Consider the following 22,349-nt stretch of genomic DNA (forward strand, 5'->3'; position numbering starts at 1 on the left):
TATACCAAGGCTTCCTTTCTTTGGGTGGTATCACAGATCATACCCATGGCCCTGCAATGAACTATGAAATAGCTACAGTCCTGATTACCAGTACCATAATATTGCTGTCAATTTCAGCCAAAGCACAGTCACAGAAAGGCTGGTCATGAGCATAAATAGTAAATAGCCATCAGCCAAGAAGACAGATGACCAGTAGTACAGCTTAATTCTCTGCATCTCTGATCTTTGGCTTGAGAGTGGATGTGGATGAGCCAACAGATGCAGTACTTGATTTCTTTGTGGCCAGTGTTTTTAGGAGGCATAGTTTTCTTGGTTTGTAAAGCTGGAATTAGGGCCTTGGTCTTGAATGACCCTTACAAATCCTATCAATACTCCTACCTACAATACTCATATACTATTATGCCATATATTATGCTGTATTTGTGACTGATGGTTATCTGTATTCACAAGTATTAAGAAACTACCTGGCATGTATGAGTACTGAGCACATATTCCCTACAAAACAAGGACAGAAGCACAACAGAACAAGAATGCATGATGATTACAATGCAGAGCTGCTAATGTTGTGGCTGCTGTCCTATGTGCAAGGCACACACACTAAAATTGTAATGAACAGTACTCTTGAATATGAGCTCAAGAATATGTCTCCTTTCTACTTAAACAATCCCGCAGGCTGTTATATTCTCAGTGCATTTGCGACAGACAAATTAAGACACTTTTGGCCATCACAGCTAACAGTACTGGCAAAAAGACATACAGCAGGGTAATAAGCAGTCAGTAGCAACTGTTGTATGAAGGAATGTTTTGCATTTTCCTTATATTAGTGATAGCTTCAGCCAGAAGGAAAAGCTTCAGCAGGATTCTGGCTCCTTACCCGCTGTGCTTCTCATCATGCTTACATCCGGATTGAATAGTTATGCTAATTAGGGCTGATTTCATTACTGTTTCTGAATCACTCGATTCCTATGATAATCAAACTTGGCAAACATTGTGGTGATTTTGACACGTTACTGTGCACACTCCTGAGCACTTATAGGCAGCTATGTGCACACATGACGAGATGATTATTTTAGTTTGTCATTCTATATTTATCCATCTCCCATGGCATCAGTGTAGAACATACATTCTCACCAACACATACATGAATGGAAGATTACCATTAAGCTTTAAAATGCCACTGGAACCATAATAATACCATCATGCTCTCACTCCCTCACTGAGAGCAATGACTGGAGTCAAAACCATGGCATTAAGCTTAATGCCAAAAAATGCGTCATCATCCCCTTTGGGAAAAACTCAGTTCCCACTAATTAACACATTAATGGGAGCCCACTGAACAGTGAAGAGGTTATAAGAGATCTGGGGAGACAGGTTGACAGCAACCTCTCCTTTGACCACCACATTGCCACCATGGTCAGAATGTCCTTCTATGTGGCACATCTCATTACCAAGTGTTTTGCATCTAGGAAGAAAAATGTCATCATTTCTCTCTACTCTTCCCTCATTAGACCAATCATAGAGTATAATGCCTCATTTCTCATGTACCTCAATAGACACCTGCAACAGTTGGATAGGCCAAAAAAGTACCCCACGAAGAGGATCCCAGGTCTTAAACACATGTCCTACATGGACAGACTCAAAAATATCCATCTATTCTCTGTCTCATATAATCGACTAAGAGGCGATCTCTGCTTGACTTACAAAGCCATGGCTGACCCATTTCTGTTAGAAATGCTACATCTAAAGATATTCTAATCCCTCCGCACCACGTACTCTAGAGACCTCAACCTCATTACCACAATCAACAGAACATACTGGAGGGACAGGTTCATAACCCAGAGACTGCCCATGTTCTGGAATAGACTTCCCATACATGTCAAGCAGAGCACCTCACTGGCCCTCTTCAAGAGAAATCTTGATTAGTGGATGGGAAATAAAGTTCACCCCGGGGATCACCCCAGTGGCTCTACTTGATAGAGGCACTGGGAACTAACGATGGATGGCACAATGCTGGGCACTTCTATGGGCTAGGCTTGTAAAGGCCCCCAAGGCCATTAGCCTAGTACACACCTATGAACCTATGCAAATAACATGCCTGTCAATGCCTGTCATTGCACTGATGTTGAGAATCATGAGAACTGTTTTGGTTGCCAATTGTCTGCCTTTTTTCTTTGAGATTCTTCATGGTGAAACATCATGGCTGAGGAAGAAGAGAGTAGTGCTCTATTTAGAGCATAGATGTGGTGAGAGGAGGAGTCCAAGATTTTTCTGGATTTCCGATATAAGGAGTACAGTCAGAGACTCCTACAGGAGGGCTGTGCCTGGCCACAGTATAAGGCTAAAGCCTGGAATAGTTTGGATAAGGCTGTCACCCATGCTACTGGCATCTCACACACAGGAGAACAGTGCTATCACTCTAACAGAGTTGTGAGACTTTACAATTCTGACCTTCAATAGATAAAAAGAAGAAGTTAAGGTGCATTCATCAACTCCGTACTGTAAGTATAACTCATTTTAGCTACTAAAATAACCTCCTGCTATAGCCTTTTCACCAGTTTTACATTATGTTTTTTTGATGATTCTAAACTCTGCAGAGATTGAAAGGAATATGCAGATGCAGAAGAGATGACTGGGGTGCCAAATAGAGTGCTGGGGTGAGTATATATGCTGTCTTAACACATTACAGCCAAGTGCGTCTCCAGGCGTTTCTGCTCTTACCTCCTACTGCACATCTAGGCGTCAAATATTACTTGTTCATATTTCCATTAATAATACCAAAACCATGCTACATGCAAGATATCAGAATATTTTATTTTAAAACCATGATGACAAAATTGTATTGATATTTGACCTCTGTCAATGAGTATTTGTTAGAACTGTAAGGTGATAACTTCTCTTTTAAAGGCTAAAGTCACACCCACTGGGAGTTAAAGTTACACACTCAAAAGAGCTGTACTGGAGGGAATGAGTTAAACCTGTTTAGCTTTTAACAATAATAACTGTAGGAAATAAACAATACCATATAACTTTTGTATACCAATGCTGCATCTGTCAGTTTTGGCGGAGGTGAAAGTTAGTAGTACGCCTGTGCAATGTTAGAAGTGTGTTTCTTCATGACTCTTACAGTATAGGTCTGTAACTGGATCTTCATATTCAGTTTCTTTGTTGTCACATTGTGAGGATGTCTGGGAGTTCACTTCCCCACCATATGTTTGTTGTCATGAACACCATTTCATGTATATTTTTCTTTGCTATACAGTCACTGTATTACATGGCCCACACATTTAAAATCATCAAATGAGTTTTGTGGACGTTTCCTGATCTATAACCACCAACAAGGAATCCAGCCGATCACATCCAAATGTAATATACCACCAGTGTAGATATTCCACAACAAAAAGAGTTTATTGAGCACATCACACTCCACACAATATAACAAAAATAAAAAAACTTAAGTACATTCAATGGAAATTAATGCACTTTCTTCCCTGTGCAGAGCACGACTTCATCAGAACCTGAGTCAGCTGCTGAACAAAACAATATTTATACAGGTGTAAATTAAATGAAAAGGGGTCTAATTAAATAAATGTACAGAAATATTGTAAACATTTTAGAAGATGTTTAGTAACAATACAATAAAAAACTTCATGCAAGGCAAGTGGAAATAAAATGTACAAAGAAAGTCGGAATTGCTGCCCTTTGCTTGTCACCTGTGATTGAAATAGGTCTGAATGAGTAGCATGTTTACTTTGAATATGAAGACTATTTGCAGATACCAAAATGGATCTCTGACCACAGGCACATCCTGGTCTGGCTAAATAGCTCCTGACATTAATCTTCTATCTTTAAGGCTACATGAAAGGATGGCATTTGTTTTAGGACACCTCCCAAAAAAAAAAAAAATATATATATATATATGTGTGTGTGTGTATGTATATATAGTGTTTGTGTATGTTTGTGTATGTATATATAGTGTTTGTGTGTGTGTGTGTGTGTGTGTGTGTGTGTGTGTGTGTGTGTGTGTGTGTGTGTCTCTCTCTCTCTCTCTATATATATATATATATATACATATATATATATTTATATATATATATAGAGAGAGAGAGAGACAGAGAGAGAGATAACTACACATATAGATACACATACACAAAAAGGCTTCTGATATTGAGTATTTAATGTTTTGCAAAATGTATTTTGTTCAACTATATCATCAATAACAGAATGCAATTTTCACTGAGTTTATATTTTTCTTCCCCACCCTTTGTGATGCTATATTTTGTTTTACATATATTTATTTTGTTTAATTTTTGTTTCTCTTCTTTTACTATTATATGCAGCAGCACAACAATCTACAGTCATCCCACTAGAAAGTCTGTTGGTCCCCCAAAGATGTCAGAGGCACTGCCACTGCCACAACCACTAGTAGAGGTAAACAGCACATTTGGATCCAAACCTGCCACATTTGACACCATACCTTATGTCCTATTGCATCACCTGTGTCAGGCAGCCCTGCACAGAGGGGTGGTGAAATTGTACCTGCCAATAGTGGTGTGAGTAGAAGTGACACCTTTGTCACCCATTGGTAGCTGGCAGACTTTGTGGGGGTTATAATTGACAGGAGATTGGATGTCTACATCAGTCAAATTGAGAACATCCTCCAGTGACTCATTGAGTTGTGTCCATGCCCAGCATTGGATCCATCACCTGAGCCAGGACATAGTGGAGACAGAAACCAGGGTGTTCTGTAATCTCCTCATGGGTCTTTACTGGCAGACGATTTACCTGTAAACACCCAATCCTATCCTCTTACTTACTGTTCTCCTACATTTTGTGTCCATACCTAACCCTGTTAGTTTTACAATCCTTCCCTCTCACCGTTGTCTTCTCCTTGTTTGTCTCTTTCATCATTATGTTGCCCCTCCCTCATTTTCCCCAAACCTTTCAGTCATATATGTCTTTCCTGCAACCTAACTTACCCTTACATCTCTCTCCTCAACTTTCACTTTGCTTAAAAATGGGCACTTGACACACAAAAAGTATATGCCTCTTACACCAGCTCCAGCCTGATGTTTCCTTATTTGCTTACCATCTATTATACCATGTGCTTGCTTCAGCCTTTCATCTCTTTCCTATACTCCGATTTCCAATGTTTAATCTAGTTAAAGAGATAAACACACAACAAACATGATCAAAAAGGGCTTCTAAAACAGTTACCTTTTTGTGGTAATATGGTGCACAATTTGTTGTGGAGAGCACAACCAATACCATCTATAACCTGCAAGGTATGTTTCGCAACGATGAAGTCCAATCAAAATCAAGTTTTTTTTTTACTTCAAAATCACGTCTGATAAATATATTCAAGTAAAAAATTAAATAAAATAAATAAAAATTTGAGACACTGCAGCCAATAAAAAAATAAAAGTGTAAAATAAATAAATAATATCAAAAGTCAATAAATAAATTTCTGAATGAAATAAGAGTCTGGCAATTCATGCAAAAACCTGTAATTTGCATATTAAGTATACCATTCTTCAGACTTAATTATTTGCATTGGTAGGGGTTTCCAGTTAGCTAACATAAATGTCTTAGTAACCATCATGCCTAACCCATAATGCAATCTAAATTTATAAGGAATGTCATTTAACATATCTAGCAATATCATCTTTGGATACATATAGGTTCATAGGTTCATAAGTTCATACTAGGCTATCTGCCCTAGGGCATTTACAAGCCTAGCCAGAGTGTGTTTGGCTTTCGCCACCCATTTTAAATGAATTTTGCTATGCCCTTTTTTGAGGTTAGTATACTGTGCCTCTGTCTAACAGTGACACAGAAGTGATACCCGGAGTAAACCTACGATCTCCCATGCACTCATCAAGATTCCTCTTGAAGAGAGTCAATGAAGGACTCTGCCTAACCTGGACTGGGATTTTATTCCAGAGTGAAGGGAGCCTCTGGGTTATGAATCTGTCCCTCCAGCATGTCCTATTTATTTCAGTGCTGAGGTTCAAGTCTCTCGAGCGCGTAGCTCGATGGGATTTGGATTTTCTGAGGTGCATCATGTCCATTAATTCCGGGTTGGACATGGCTTTATACGTCAGGCACAGATCGCCTCTGAGCAGGTGGTATGCCACTGAGTAGAGCTGGAGTTTCTTTAACCAGGCAGCATATGGCATCTGTTTGAGCCCTTTGATCCTCTTGGTGAGGTACTTTTGGGGTCTTTCCAGTTGCTGCAGGTGTCTGGTAAGGTACACCCCAAAAGGGGCATTGTACTCAATTATGGGCCTGATGAGGGATGAGTAAAGAGGCACAATGACCTCCGCTGATCTAGATGTGAATCCCTTCATGATTATGTGGGCTATATAAAATATTTTTCTAACCACTTTGGCCACGTGGTTGTCAAATGAGAGATTGCTATCAACTTGGGTCCCCAGGTCCCTAATTACTTCTTCTGTACTTAATGGATTACCATCTATGTGGTAATTTGTGGGCACTTTGTTTTTGCCGAAGGGGATGACTATGCAATTCTTGGCGTTTAGCTTGAGGCCATGGCTCTGGCACCAGTTGTCTGTTTCTATGAGGCCCTTTTGTAGGATGCTTGTGTTGGCTGGAGAGTCGATTATGGCGCCCAGTTTGCAGTCATCTGCGAACATGGTCAGCCACAGTCCTTCTGTGTTGGCCTGTACCTCTGAGAAATATATACTGAACAAGAGAGGTCCCAGGACTGATCCTTGTGAGATGCCACTTGTAACTGGTTTGGAGTCTTACATGGCTCCAGCCATTCTAACCATGTGGGTTCTGTCCTTGAGCCAGTTTGCAACCCATCTAGTGACATAGGGGTTTACATTTAAGCTGATGAGCTTATCTATAATGCCCGAGTGGGGTATTCTATCAAAGGCTTTTGCGAGGTCCAGGTAGGCTGTGTGGACCACCTTCCCCTCGTCAATGGCCTTGGTGACTTTTTCAAAGAAATCGACCAGGTTTGAGAGGCAGGATCTGCCCTTAACAAAGCCAAACTGGGCAGTGTCTGTAGGTCCCCAATATCTTTATTTATGAGGTTCATGATGATCCTTTCCATAGCTTTGCAAACCAAGCTAGTCAGGCTTATGGGCCGATAGTTTCCAGGATCTGTTGAGGCACCACCTTTGTGGAGAGGGACAACTGTTGTTGTAAGCCACTCTTTGGGTACATATCCTGTAGTAAGGCTGAGATTGAACAGTAGTTTTATGTTTGGGTTTAGTTCATCTTGGAGTTCATGTAGGACGCAGCCTGGGACACCATCTGGTCCCACTGATGCTGTGTTTTTTGCTTTGGAGAGGGTGGCTCTTACCTGAGCATCTGAGATGTCAGGGGGGGCAGCACTCTGCTGGGATAGATATTTGCCCTTTTGGTGGGGAAGGGGGATGAAGTTTGCGCTGAACCTGTCAGCTAGGATGTTGGCAATGTCTGTGGGTTCGGTGTATTTTTTGTCATTTTGGACTAATTCTGAGCATATCTGGGAATTCCCACCCAGGTTCCTAACATAACTAAAGAAAGCCTTGTGATTATCCTTAGTGTCCTGTGCAATTTTTCTCTCGAAGCTGGCCTTAGATGATTTTTATGAGTGCCCATAGTTTTTTGCTAATACTGATCAAAGATGCCTTCCCTTTTTGGGATTTTGCTCTATCATGTAGTAGCTTCCTCCTTCTATTGTATAGTTTGTTTATGGCTGGGGTCCACCAGACAGGACGCCTGCCTTTGGAGGATTGGATCTTGGTTTTGTTTGGGATTGCATGATCCATGCATTCCTGAAGGTGTTCATAGAATGCGTTTATAAAGGATTCTGCGGTCTGGGCCATATTTTCCACAGGTCCGGGGGCTTTGAAGGATTCCACCTCGGTTTTGGGGAGTGTAAAATTTGCTTTAGAGAAGTTTTTCAATGTGTTTTTCTGGGCTGGGGGTGGGGTCAGGATGTGAATATCTAGTGAGATTAGTTTATGGTCTGATCTTACCAGTGAGGGATGTATATATATATATATATATATATATATATATATATATATATATATATATATATATATACATACAGTAACATATATAGATATGAACTATTCATATTATTTTTCCAGCATTCATATATGTATGGACAAGACTACAAACAATTCCAGATATCTGCATCACATGCTATACAATGTCAACAACAGGTATTGATGCTCAACCCATCAAAAACAATCTATATGGTATATTGAATCTCACAAAAAAAATTATATTGGACTGACACATTTCTCACAGATTTATGCAAAAGAATTGAATTATTAAAATTATCAAGCTATTATTTATTACCAAAACTTGTCTTTAACATATTTACACACTTAATGTTTCTTGGATAAACATTTATATAAGTCACTGATGACATCAATTTATAAGTTAAGGACATTTGTTTCTTTTTCCCACAATATAAATTTGGGGTGGATTCACATCTCCCTCTTCAAAGCCAGCCAAAATGGTATTACATTATCTCTCCAAAATAACTGTATTAAATTAATTTCTATTCTTATTTTCAGACCAAGCTGTAGAGTCACTGATAATTAAAAGGAAAAATCTTGACTCTGTGTTTAATCCAAGGAAATATAAATCATTAAAATTATTTAATGATTATTACACTGTAAGATTTGAAATAATGCAGAAAGTTGTTCATGACACTTCCTATATAACATTATCCATAACAAACATTGTTTCTGTAGATTAATTAATGTATTTATAAAATTATCAAACTTGTTTCATTGCACTGAATTTCAACTATGTAAGTAAAGAGCATACCAAAATATATTTCACTGTAGCTGGAACAATCAAACCTTCTTGATTCATAGGTGCAATGGAATTTAACCAAAGAATCTGAGGGGATCCTCATCGCTATACAATTTTTTATTATGACTCTTTTTAATTTTTATATCTTAAAATTTGATGGAGGTAATGTGTTATGACGTAAAAATAAGTACATTAGAAGAACTATCATTTTAATAACATTTTCCTGTCCTAACAAAAAAAAAAAAAAAAAAAAAAACATCTCATCTTGTTCAACATATTCAATTTACAGTATTTTTTTACATTTATTAGAGGTATCTACATTCATGATTTTTATAACTTTTAGAATAATATATTCATAGCAAAGTGAAATTTTTAAATATTGGAATGATCGATTCACAAGAAATATTAATTGCCTCATTGTTCTGATAAAGGAATATTCTTTCTGATTTATTGTAATTAATTTTATACCTTATTTCTTTTGCTGCACTAAATAAATAATTGAATTAGTGAAAATCCTTTTTTGCATGACTTTGATATGGTCACATCTTCAACTATATAAGCAATGTTCAGAATTGTTTCTTGAAATTCCTTTAGTCCACAAATTAATTTATGAATTGTAAATCACAATGAATATATTGTAAGCATGAAAAAAGTCACAGAAATTGGAAAGCCTTACCTTATCCTGGTAGTTATCAAGAAACCTTTCATATCTACCCCATTTATTGTTATAATTGCCTTTGTTTCCTTGCATTAATTTTGTATTATAGTAAGAATTTCTGCTGGAAGACTATAATATTCAAGTATTTTCAATATAAACTTCCTACTGAAAATGTCAAAAGCTTTGGATATATCTAATTTTAATAAATCAAACTTTGTTTCTGATCCCTGTTTTTATTAAAAACTATAGCCTGAAAAAATGTATTTGCAAAGTTCATAGTTTTCACAGGGCAGAATCAAAATGTTACAGGCCACCCTCACAAACTCAGGAACCTCACATGGCCTTCCTGAAAACACTAGAGGGGATAAATGTATCACCAAACACCATCATACTAGGTGACTTCAATTACCCTAATATAGACTGGGAACACTACTCAAGTCCAAACACCCTAGCCCAAAAGTTCCTGGAATTCATAAACTCAAATGCCATGGAACAACTAGTCACCATCCCCACAAGAGGAGATAACATACTTGATCTCATCATCACGAACATGGGAGCACAATGTTCAACACCAGAAGTATACCCCTCACTGGTGAGATCAGATCACAAACTAATCTCGCTGGAGGTCCTCATCCACCCACCTGAAATAAAAAAGACCACAGTAAAGAACTTCTTGAAAGCAGACTTCACACTTCTAAAGACTAGTGTGGTCTCTTTTAAGGCCCCCGAGCTGGCGGAAAACAGTACTCAAGCCGCTGAATCACTTACAAATGCCTTCTACCAGCACCTGCAGGACTGCATGGATAAGGCAATCCCAAGCAAAACAAAGACTCTTTGTACCAAAGGCAAGCGCCCAGTCTGGTGGACCCCAGCCATAAACAAACTCTACAACAAAAGGAGGAAGCTACTACAAGATCGAGCAAAATCCTTAAAAGGTAAGACACCCTTGATCACTATAAGTAAAAAACTAAGAGCTCTCATAAAATCATCCAAAGCAAATTTTGAGAGAAAAATAGCTAAAGACTCAAAAGACAATCATAAGGCCTTCTTTGGCTATGTTAGAAACCTGGGAGGAAACTCCCAGATATGCTCAGAACTAGTTCAAAATGATGTGAAGATTACTGATCGTACAGACATTGCCAACATACTGGCTGACAGGTTCAGTGCAAACTTCTCCCCCCCCCCCAAAAGGAGAGATATCTATACCAAACGATTGCAGCCCCCAAAACATCTCCAGCCCAAGTGAGAACTGCTCTCTCAAAGCAAAAACACAGCATCCATGGGACCTGATGGTGTCCCGGCTGTGTGCTCCAGCAAAAACACATGATGATCCTTTCCACATAGCTTTTGCAAACCAAGCTAGTCAGGCTTATGGGCCAGATAGTTTCCAGGATCTGTTGAGGCACCACCTTTGGAGAGGCGACAACTGAAGTTGTTGTAAGCCCACTCTTTGGGTACATATCCTGTAGTAAGGCTGAGATTGGACAGTAGTTTTATGTTTGGGTTTAGTTCATTCCTTGGAGTTCGCATGATTGGGGCGCAGCCTGGGACACCATCTGGTCCCAAAATTTGATGCTGTGTTTTTGCTTTGGAGAGGGTGGCTCTTACCTACAGCATCTGAGATGTCAGGGCAGCACTCTGCTGGGATAGCAATATTTGCCCTTTTGGTGGGGAAGGGGGACAGAAGTTTGCGCTGAGACCCAAGTCAACTAGGATGTTAGCAATATCTGTGGAGTTCGCAAGTGTATTTTTGTCATTTTTGGACTAATTCTGAGCTTCATAGTCCTGGGAATTCCCACCCAGGTTCCTAACATAACCTAAATAAAGCCTTGTGATTATCCTATTAGTGTCCTGTGCAATTTTTCTCTCGAAGCTGGCCTTAGTGATGATTTTATGAGTGCCCGTAGTTTTTGCTAATACTGATCAAAGATGCCTTCCCTTTTTGGGATTTTGCTCGCATCATGTAGTAGCTTCCTCCCTTCTATTGTATAGTTTGTTTATGGCTAAAGGTCCAACGCCAGACAGGACGTGCCTGCCTTTGGAGGATTGATCTTGGTTTTTATTTTGGGATTGCTGATCCATGCATTCCTGAAGGTGTTCAGTAGAATCACGTTTATAAAGGATTCTGCGGTAACTGGGCCATATTTTCCACAGGTCCAGGGGCTTTGAAGTTGGATTCCACCTCGTGTTTTGAAGAGTCTCAATTTGCTTTAGAGAAGTTTTCAATGTGTTTTCTGGGCTGGGGTGGGGTCAGGATGTGGGACAATATTCACGAGTGAGATTAGTTTCATGGTCTGATCTTACCAGTGAGGATGTATGCAAGTATATATATATATATGTATATATATATATATATATATATATATATATATATATAAGACAGTATCTATCTATTAACATATATAGATATGAACTATTCATATTATTTTTCCAGCATTCATATATGTACAAGGGATGTAAGACAACAAACAATTCCAGATATCTGCATCACATGCTGAACAATGTCAACAACAGGTATTGATGCTCAACCCATCAAAAACAATCTAAAGTATGGGCGTATATTTGAATCATCACAAAAAAATTATCAATTATACTGATCACATTTCTCACAGATTTATGCAAAGGGATTGAATTATTAAAATTATCAAGCTATTCTTTATTACAAAACTTGTCTTTAACTTACATTTACACACTAAATGTTCCTTGGATAAACAATTTATATAAGTCAAATGATGACATCAATTTATAAGTTAAGGGACATTTGTTTCTTTTTCCCACAATATAAATTTGGGGTGGATTCACATCTCTGTCTTCAAAAGCCAGCCAAAATGGTATTACATTATCTCTCTCCAAAATAACTGTATTAAATTAATTTTCTATTCTTATTCTCAGACCAAGCTGTAGAGTCACTGATAATTAAAAAGGAAAAATCTTGACTCTGTTTTTTTAATCCAAAAGGAAATGTAAAATCATTACATTTTTTAATGAATTATTACACTGTAAGATTTAGAAATAATGCAGAAGTTGTTCTTGACACTTCCTATATAACATCATCCATAACAAACATGAATAGATCTGTAGATTAATTAATGTATTTATAAAATTGTCAAACTATGTTTCATTGGTAACTGAATTTCAACTATGTAAGTAAAGAGCATACCAAAATATATTTCATTTGTGGCTGGAAACAATCAAACCTTCTTGATTCATAGGGTTGCAAATTAACTAAAGAATCTGAGGGATCCTCACTATACAAATTTTTATTATGACTCTTTTTAATTTTTATATATATCTTAAAATTTGATGGGAGGTAATGTGTTATAGGGACGTAAAAATAAGTACATTAGAAGAACTATCCATTTGTAATAACATTTTCCTGTCCTATAAAAAAAAAAAAACAAAAAAAAAAAAAAAAAAAAAAAAAAAAAAAAACATCTCATCTTGTTCAACATATTCAATTTACAGTATTTTTTACATTTTATTAGAGGTATCTACACATTCATGATTTTTATAATCTTTTTAGAATAATATATTCATATAGCAAAGTGAAATTCATAAATATTGGAATAATCGATTCACAAAAATATTAATTGCCTCATGTTCTGATAAAAGGAATATCTCTTTTCTGATTTATTGTAATTAATTTTATACCTTGTATTTCTTTTGCTGCACTAAATAAATAATTGAAATTAGTGAAAATCCTTCTTTTGCATGACTTTTGATTATGGTCACATCTTCAACTATATAAGGCAATGTTCAAGAATTGTTTCTTGAAATTCCTTTAGTCCACAAATTAATTTATGAATTGTAAATCACAATGAATATATATTGTAAGCATAAAGAAAAAGTCACAGAAATTGGAAAGCCTTACCTTATCCTGGTAGTGATCAAGAAACCTTTCATATCTACCCCATTTATTGTTATAATTGCCTTTGTTTCATTGCATTAATTTTGTATTATAGTAAGAATTTCTGCTGGAAGACTATAATATTCAAGTATTTTCAATATAAACTTCCTACTGAAAATGTCAAAAGCTTTGGATATATCTAATTTTAATAAATCAAACTTTGTTTCTGATCCCTGTTTTTATTAATAACTATAGCCTGAAAAAATGTATTTGCAAAGTTCATAGTTTTCACAGGGCAGAATCAAAACTGAGTCCAGCTCAGTATTGTATATATTACACATTCATTTTCTAGTTGAATGATTTGGCTATAATTCAATAACCTAAATTTAATATTGAATATGATTATAATGTTCTGACTGAGTTCCATCCTTACCTTCTTTATTAGTAATAATTAGTTTAGATTCCTGCATAGAAGATGATATGACCCAGTTATGAATTGTCATATAACTTAACATTTTAAACCAAAGGACGTCTAAAGCTTTTTTGAAAGTTAAATTAAATTCTGCAATAACACCATCTGGTCTGGGAGCTTACTCCTTTATAACTCTGATATGTTCTCTTCTATATTGGTTAGTGTAATATCACATTTCTCAAAACTATAGATAGGTGTAATGGCTGACCAATTAATTGTCAAGTCATTGTTCAAAGTAATAAATTAAGATGTCCGTTATTTTATTTGTCAAAGAAAGACGTACCATTTTCATCTTTCAACATAATTATTATATTCTGGAAAGTTTTCTTCTCGCATTGAGATGTCACAACCTTTCTAGTTTTGTCATTTAACAACAATTTCTGCTTAAATCTATTATTCCCTTTAATTTTATACAACTGAGATTCATTATCCAGTTTCACTTGAATTAGTAATTACCAGGTTCCATTATATTTTTCTAAATTTACTGAAGTTAATTTATTAATAATATGTAATTTTTCAAAACTCATTTTAGTTTTACTTTAAAACCAGCTTTTTAAAAAATCTGTCATGAAATCATATAGTTACATATAAAGGCCTTAAAGGATCCCATTTACCCCCAAAGGAGATGAATTCAGATTTGCTATGACACCAAAATTCCTTTATATTAGACTTACTTCTTCATAAAATCCTAGAATGGTAAACCAATCAAAAATATACATCTAGTAAAACTGATATTTTTAACATCATTCATCATTCTAAAACTAATTGCTATGTGGTCTGTAAAAGGAAATGGAATTTGATTTTTACACACTCCCATCTAAGAATCATCACATGACATAATATAAAAAGACAACTCTAAAAAACAGTTTTAGCAGACTGGGAAATATATGCAAATATATTTTTATCAGGGTTTACGATTCTCCATGAATCATATAAATGTTCATAGTTCATCCATTCATGCAATGCTTACCATGTGTTCTATGATATGCATTCCTTCTTGAATTCTGAGATCTATCTATGGTAACATTCAAAGTACCATTCTAATCACATGCTATTATGATGGTTGTATTACCTTTGCCTAGGAGCACCAAACTTATGCTATCTAAAAATGTACTGTTTTCTATGAATGGGCTATGAACTGTCCCCATCATAAGATATTTGTTGAAATTACTCAAGTAAACAGCAAGAACTCTTCCCTGTAAACCCCAACTCATGGTCTGAATTACCCCCCTTACATGATGTCTTGATTATAATCTTTGCAGCTATAATTTAACTGTGTCAAAATTACTATAGAGTTCACTAATGTGATTATATTTTCTCTTCAAATAAATGCATTGCTCATCACTGAAATGTGTTCCTTGTAGTAAGATTATGCTTTCTGTATAATTTGTAAGCTACATTATATCTTAACTTAGAAAAAAGTATGAGCACCATTCATATTCAAAGAAATCACAATCAACATATGAAACCATGTTAAATAATTAAGAATGTGCTCTTAATGAAAATTGGCACCATTGGATGCTGTAATTCAGAACAGAATCTATCAAACACACTAGTAAGAAAAATGGAAAAAGTGCATGTGCATCAGAGCTAGATTGCAATATAGGTTTCACAGAATGAGCATTGACAACACTGAAACTGTGCATAGCTGTTTCACCCATAACCACCCTTAAAACTTTATTGAAATTTACATTCATCTATGCATACAGTTTTAACAAGTAGTGAATGTTTTGGGGTGCAGGTAAACTATGTACTGATACTTCCAACTTTTCTTCTGCATCTTTAAATTGGGGAACTGCTTTCATTCTTTATCATTTTCAACATCACTACTTGTCAGACAATGAACCACTTCTTGCTCCTCCCAGAAGTGCATAAACTCACATGTGCATTTTCCACATCTTCTGTTGATTACTGAGGCCCATGATTCCAATTGAAATCAAGTCCTGTATATATTGACCTCGGCTGCCATAGGTTGTGCAAACGAGTTGGGCACTGTTGCATGGGAATTATCAAATATGAAATATGGTAAAGCATATGCTCACAGTGTGACTGCTTCTGAGGCATAGCATGTTCATGAAGTATTTTATAGCGTATCATTGTAAAGAGTGGAGTAGCTAAATTCCTTCATGGCTATATCTATTTATTTTAATTTTTGCTTCTGTTTTGTGAATGTGTAAAGTTTAGTTGCTACATGTTTTGCTGACAAGTTAAGCTGGATAGTTTCTGTGGATCCACTTGCTCTTAAAATGATTTATAAAGTTTAAATGAAGAGAGGTGAGTATTCAACATCTCTCTGGGTTTGACCACTTTAGTGACTTTTCTGGTTCTAGTCTGTATGTGTAACATTACCCTGATATCTGTTTCCCTAACACTTTCAGTATGACCTTTTCTATGGCTAAACTTGTAAATGCAGTGTAAATCCTTTGAAGCTTTTCTTGTTTTCTGCTTCCAGTTTGCAAATATGTAATATTCCCATATGTGTTTCCCTGACACATTTAGTCTGACTCCTGCCATAGCTCACCCTGTCAATGCAGTGCTGACTAGATTATCACTGCATGTAGAAATTAGTTCATCTCCTATCAGAGAAAAACACTTTTGATAAGAGATTGTAGGCAAGGAGAAAGGGACAGAGGATTGTTAAGTGAAAGATGATCTGTAGCACTGTTTTTAGTTGAGTCACGAAAACAACTTACTTTTAAAAGTGGTATAATTTTAATTATATTGTATTATAAGAATCAATCATATGAGGCTGGGAAAGATTGGGAAAAATGCAAAGGCAATAAAGAAAGGATCAATGCGTAGACATCTGCACACCTCCCAAGTATACAGCAATGTCCAGAAGATTTAGAATTTTTGCTTGGAAGTGTTTGCATTAAGTATTTCTATTCCCCTACTAGACCCCAGAGGATTCTTTTTCCAGGTAGGTAGCAAATTCTGGAGGTATAATGGGAATGAGTGAAGTATTTGGTAACAGATTTTTGGGAATGCAAGAGTTGACAGACTTTAAAAATGCCTTTGGAAATACTTTGTCTTAAATGTTGGGGGAACAAATAGTTTTGACTAAGGAAATTATTCTTCTAAGCTGGGATGCAGAATATAAATTTTCCAGACATAGTAAGGCCTTACTAAATTTAATGTTGTTTGCTGAAAAATAGGAATTACTAAAAGTAATGTCTTTTAGCTTTTCCTGGTTAGGGGCCACCACAGTGGAACTCCTGTCCATTAATGATTGGCAGTGGATTTCTACAGTGCCAAGTTGCCAGCCTGATGCCTGGCCTTCAAAGAAGGCACACCCATTCATGCACGCACCTACCAGCATGTCTTTAATGTCACTTGACCATGGGGAGGACATGCAGACTCCACACAGAAGGTGCTCCAGCCGAGAATCGATGGGAGAACCTCTTGGTGTGAGGCGAGAATGCTAACTGCTGCACCACCATGGCCATTGTAAAATAGCATAAGTTCCTGCTCCCATTTCTTTTACCACATTTACAATATTCAATACTTCAGTTACAGTTGATTTAGAATTAGATTTCTTTTTTCTAGTAATTGCAAAATAGCAATTACTAGAAAACAGAAATCAAAATCTAAATCAACTGTAACTGAAGTATTGAATATTGTAAATGTGGTAAAAGAAATGGCAACAGGAACTTTAGAAAAGAGAATAAGCAAATTGCATAGAAATAAATGGAATTTGTGACAACAAACCATGCAGAATTTTTTTTCAGGAGGAGGAGTGAAATTTAAGAGAATGAAACTGAGCAAAGTATGTAATGTTGGAAAGAATAAAAATTATTAAAACATATACTTTATTTTATTTTATTTATTTAATTTTACATTTGTTTACTGGTACAGTCTGACTGGATACAGTTCCTTTTTCAGCAGTGGGCCGGTGAGAAAAGCTCCACAATTACAACAGGACAATTATAGAAAATATCAAAATATTACAACAGAGAAGTAACACATAGATACAGTGTAATACATATAGGGCCAGATTCATGAAGGCTTGCATGGAGTCTAAGAGTAGTGTAAGCCTGCAAACAGCCAATATGTCTGCCGAGCGATCCAGCAGCAGCCAGCAGGGGTATGCATGAGAGCTCCTAAAACTACTCTTGCACGGACAGTGTTATGTTATGCAAATTACCTCATTTGCTGCTGAAAGCTATGCAAATTAGGTAAATTTGCGATTCAGGAAACACTAACCTGTCCGTGGAAGAGTAGAGTTATTTGCAGAAATGTATTCCGTTGGTAACGGAGTACCATTCTGCAAATAGCAAAACAGAACTCTGACAGCTCCAAATAAAGGATGGATCCAGTTGAGGAGGCATGCCAATGGCCAAATATAGGGCCATTGGCATCTTGATCTGTTGAAAAGTAATAAAAATCAATTTTGTTTCCCCCGATCTCCGATGTTTAAGCGTAGTGCAGCGCCGTGCAAATTTGCAGTGCTTTAAAAACCAGAAAATAAAAAAAAAGCCAAAAATAGGCATTCTTATTAAAAATATTCTTCTGCCATGCAGGTGAATGGCAGGCTGAAGACAACATGGCTACTGAGTAGTGGTTGCTAAGGGGGGCAGCTCAGTTTGAGAGATGTAACCAAGCATTAGTAGGCAATCCTATGCAAATGAGGATAAGGATAGTGAATCCCAATTTTCCCTGGCATGTGAGCCATGTCCCTAGAGTGTAAGTGTAGTAGTAGGGGAGTATTAGAGTAGAAGATAGGTGACATCATGAGGGGGTATGTATGAAAGACTGTAAGCTCATTGGACCAGAGTGGCTTGTGTTTGCTGTGAGTTACTCAGGATTGGAAGAGGTGTGTCTACAGTTGTCTTAACTGAAACCCAGAAACCAAAGGTGTACGCCGTGGATATCACTGAATTTTCTTGCAAATGTGCTTACACTGTGTGCGCACGTGTGCATGCCTGTAAACCCGTCTAAGCCTGTGTGTGCGCATGTGCACCCGCCTAAGCCTGTGTAAGCCTGTGCGCGTGCATGTCCACTCGTGTGCACGGCGCTACCCCCTCTGGAAACAGAAAGGAAAAAGGAAGGAAAAGAAGTAGTAGGAAGTTAACCAAAGATAACTAGCAGAGCTGCCAGGTGAAATCAATCAGAATCAGCCAATTACACAGGCAGTACACTAGCCCAGCCCAGCCCAGCACTTAAAACTCTGCAAACAACATTCCCCCATGTTTTTCTCAGAAGCACTGCAACACTGCAGTATACAAAGAGAGTGAAAACATAAAAAGCTTAACTCAGACAAAAAAATGTTAGGGGCTGCCATTGCTATTATAAGGCAACATGTGCAAGATGCTGAGGGTGGTGCCATTGCGAATGCTGCTGAGCAACCCACAGTGAAGAGACGGAGAAGAGTGTACAGACCCAGGGTAACCTACCAGGGGCTACATGAGCTGGAGATAGTGGAGCACTATAGAGTGGACAGAGACCTCCTGCAGCAAGTTGTTGAGCTGTGCAGGCCACGCCTCACACACAGAACCAACAGAGGGGAACCTATCCCAGTGGAAACCAAGGTATGTGTTGGCCTAAGAATAATAGCAACAGGTACCTTCCAGAGACCAACTGGTGATATGATGGGGATTTCACAGGCATCAGCATCCAGGGTACTGCAACAGTTCCTGAATGCCATGTCAGCACATGTCGGTGATCATGTATATTTCCCCAATTCCCATGAGGCATTGGCCAGCAATATGCATCTCTTCCAGCAAATAGCGGGATACCCTGAGGTAGTGGGTGCAATTGACTGGACGCACATACACATCAAAGCACCAGCCAGTGAGTGGGGTAGGGCCTACATCAACCGCAATGGCTTCCCGTCCATCAACTGCCAGGTTGTGTGCGATGCCCAAGGCATAATACTGAATGTGTGTGCTGGCTGCCCTGGAAGCTACCACGATTCCCATATCTGTCATCTGACGCAGCTGTACCAGACATTTGCCAATAGGGACATCCCTGACGGTCACCCTAGTGGGGGATGATGGATACGCACTAGAGCCGTGGCTGATGACACCCATCAGAAATGCACACACACCTGAACAAGAACTCCATAATGAGGCACATGCACAAACATGAAATGTAATCGAGCGTGTGTTTGGGATGTTCAAGTCACGGTTCCGGTGCCCGGACACATCTGGTGGAGCCTTGCAGTACTCACCAACTACATGTACCCAAATTGTCATGGTATGTGCCATGCTACACAATATTATCCTGTGAAAACAGCTGCAGCAGGAACAGCATGGGGCAAGGCCAAACAGCCCTCCATCATTGCTAACGCCATCAAAGGCACAGCGTGACTCGGAGGAGGAACGACCTGAGCCTGCCCTAGTAGGCAGAAGGAGGCGTGCCCAGTATGCCTTGGCCTTGGCAAAGAGGCAATGCATAGCACATACACAGGCTCAGTAGGAACCCTGGAAATAATACCTCTCTCTGACTCACACATAAAATAAAAGGGATGCCTAACTTGACACTACCTGTTTTCAAGCATGTATAGGGAGTGTACTATGTGCATCCGACATAGGCAGCCCTGCAGCACCACCTGAGGCATGATTGCCATGTTTTAAGCAATATAAATCAGTGCTAAGCAGCTTTTACCACTGTTTTGTATATGTAAACAAAATTGCCCATGCTAACTAGCGCAACGTCGGGCAACATTGAGCAATGTTGGGCAAAGTTGAGCAAAGTCAGGTAAACATGCTCATATTTGCTGTACTGTTCCTTAAGCAGTCTGGTCTGCCCAAAATGAAAATAAAAAGCAGTGACAGGGCTCAAACCCAGGATACTGTGTACTATAGTCACAGTTTTGAACCACTAAGCCATGACAGCATGACATTGGCACAGACACAACAGGACAATTGTACACTAATGCAAACACAAAGAAATGCTGTATCATGACCCTAAAGAGGCATATGGGTAACCTCCCCCACAGGCCTATGCAGACAATGACAGCAGGCCAGGTGGTGTGATGTGGGTTGGGTAGACAATGAAGTCGCAATCTAATATACTTGACATTGGATGCTAAGACCCGTAGTACTGTAGTATGCCTCAAGCCAGTACGATAGGCAACAGTACAGACTGAAATGGTGTACCTTACATAGCAGTGCAGGACTAGCAAATGTGTATAAGTGTCAGGCGAACCCCTCATCCTATGTACGCCCACAGTAACAATCAGGTGTGCCCCTGGGTAGAAATGTACAAAGAATAGCTGCCCCCCCCCCCTGTATTTAGAAATGTTGATAAGTCTATGAAAAGTGTCTCATGGAAGCCCTGCAGGCACAGCATGATCCCTGTTGAGTTATGACACAAAGGTGAGCCCTGCAGTAAAAACACAACTTGATTTTCCACACACATATAGTATAAATGTGTATATCAGGCATGCTCATACACTTCAACAAATGTAGTGGATTTCATTCAGCAACACACTGAAAGGTCATACTGGGCATGCTCACACACTTAGGCCATGTCTGAGTACAGCAGTGGGCCGCATGTATCTGGCAGTTGCATGTTTCACCCCAGGAACCTGTCACTATTCACCAATCCTGCCTTGTGCACACAGTTATATGAAAACAGACACAAATAATTTATTGGAACCCTGTCATAATCAAACTATGTACCACAAGTACTTAAGTTGTTCACAGAAAGTGAAAAAGCAAAGAAGATCAATAAACCTGCAATCAGTATCATCAACAAACAATGTGCACTCCAAATATTATCCAATCCATGTTCTGGCAAAATAATCTGTGAAGGAGTCCATAGAGAACCATGACGCTTCCTTCCGCTATGTCATAAATAGCAATGTACACTCATATATGTCCTGAGTCAGTGCAAACTGTAAATGACTGACATTGCCAACATCCTGTCAGACAGGCCCAAACATACATACCACCCACTCACTGACAAAAGGCCCTATCAACATACCAGGAGACTGTGAAAGCACAGATATCACATATAGAATGGGTAAACAGCTCCTTCCAAACCTGAAAACATGGCGTCTATGGGATTACATTGTTTCCCTAGCTGTGTCATAAGTGAACTCCAGAACAAACAGAGCCTGCACCTGAAAAATCTGTTGAGACTCACCCTCTGTACTGGATATGAAACTGTTGAATGTGTTACAGCAACATTTGACACACTCCACAAGTGTTGGTGCACAACAGAACATGGGAACTATTGTCTTATAAGCCTATTAAGCCTGATCTGCAAGACCATGGAGTCCATCATGATGGAAATCATAACAGAGCTATTGGGAGCCTACAAACACCCAATCCTACGATTTACGGTTTGGTCATGGGCAGATCATGGTTTCCAAACCTGCTAGACTGTTTACAAGTCAGTCACCCAGGACATCCATCAATGAAATGAGCTACACACGTCCCACATAGACCTTGAAAAGCCTTTTGCCAACATCCCAGACATATGTCGTACATATGTCGTATCCACAAAATCAACAACCTGTGCATAAATATGTCATTCATCTGATGGATTGCCAACTGGGCACAGATAGATCACACAAGGTAAGAATTGTGGTCTCCTGTACAAGCTGGTAACAACTGCTGTCCCCCATGGCTCAGTCC

The sequence above is a fragment of the Protopterus annectens genome, chromosome 2.part0, assembly GCF_019279795.1.
Source record: "Protopterus annectens isolate FY-2018-M chromosome 2.part0, PAN1.0, whole genome shotgun sequence".
NCBI lineage: Eukaryota > Metazoa > Chordata > Ceratodontiformes > Protopteridae > Protopterus > Protopterus annectens.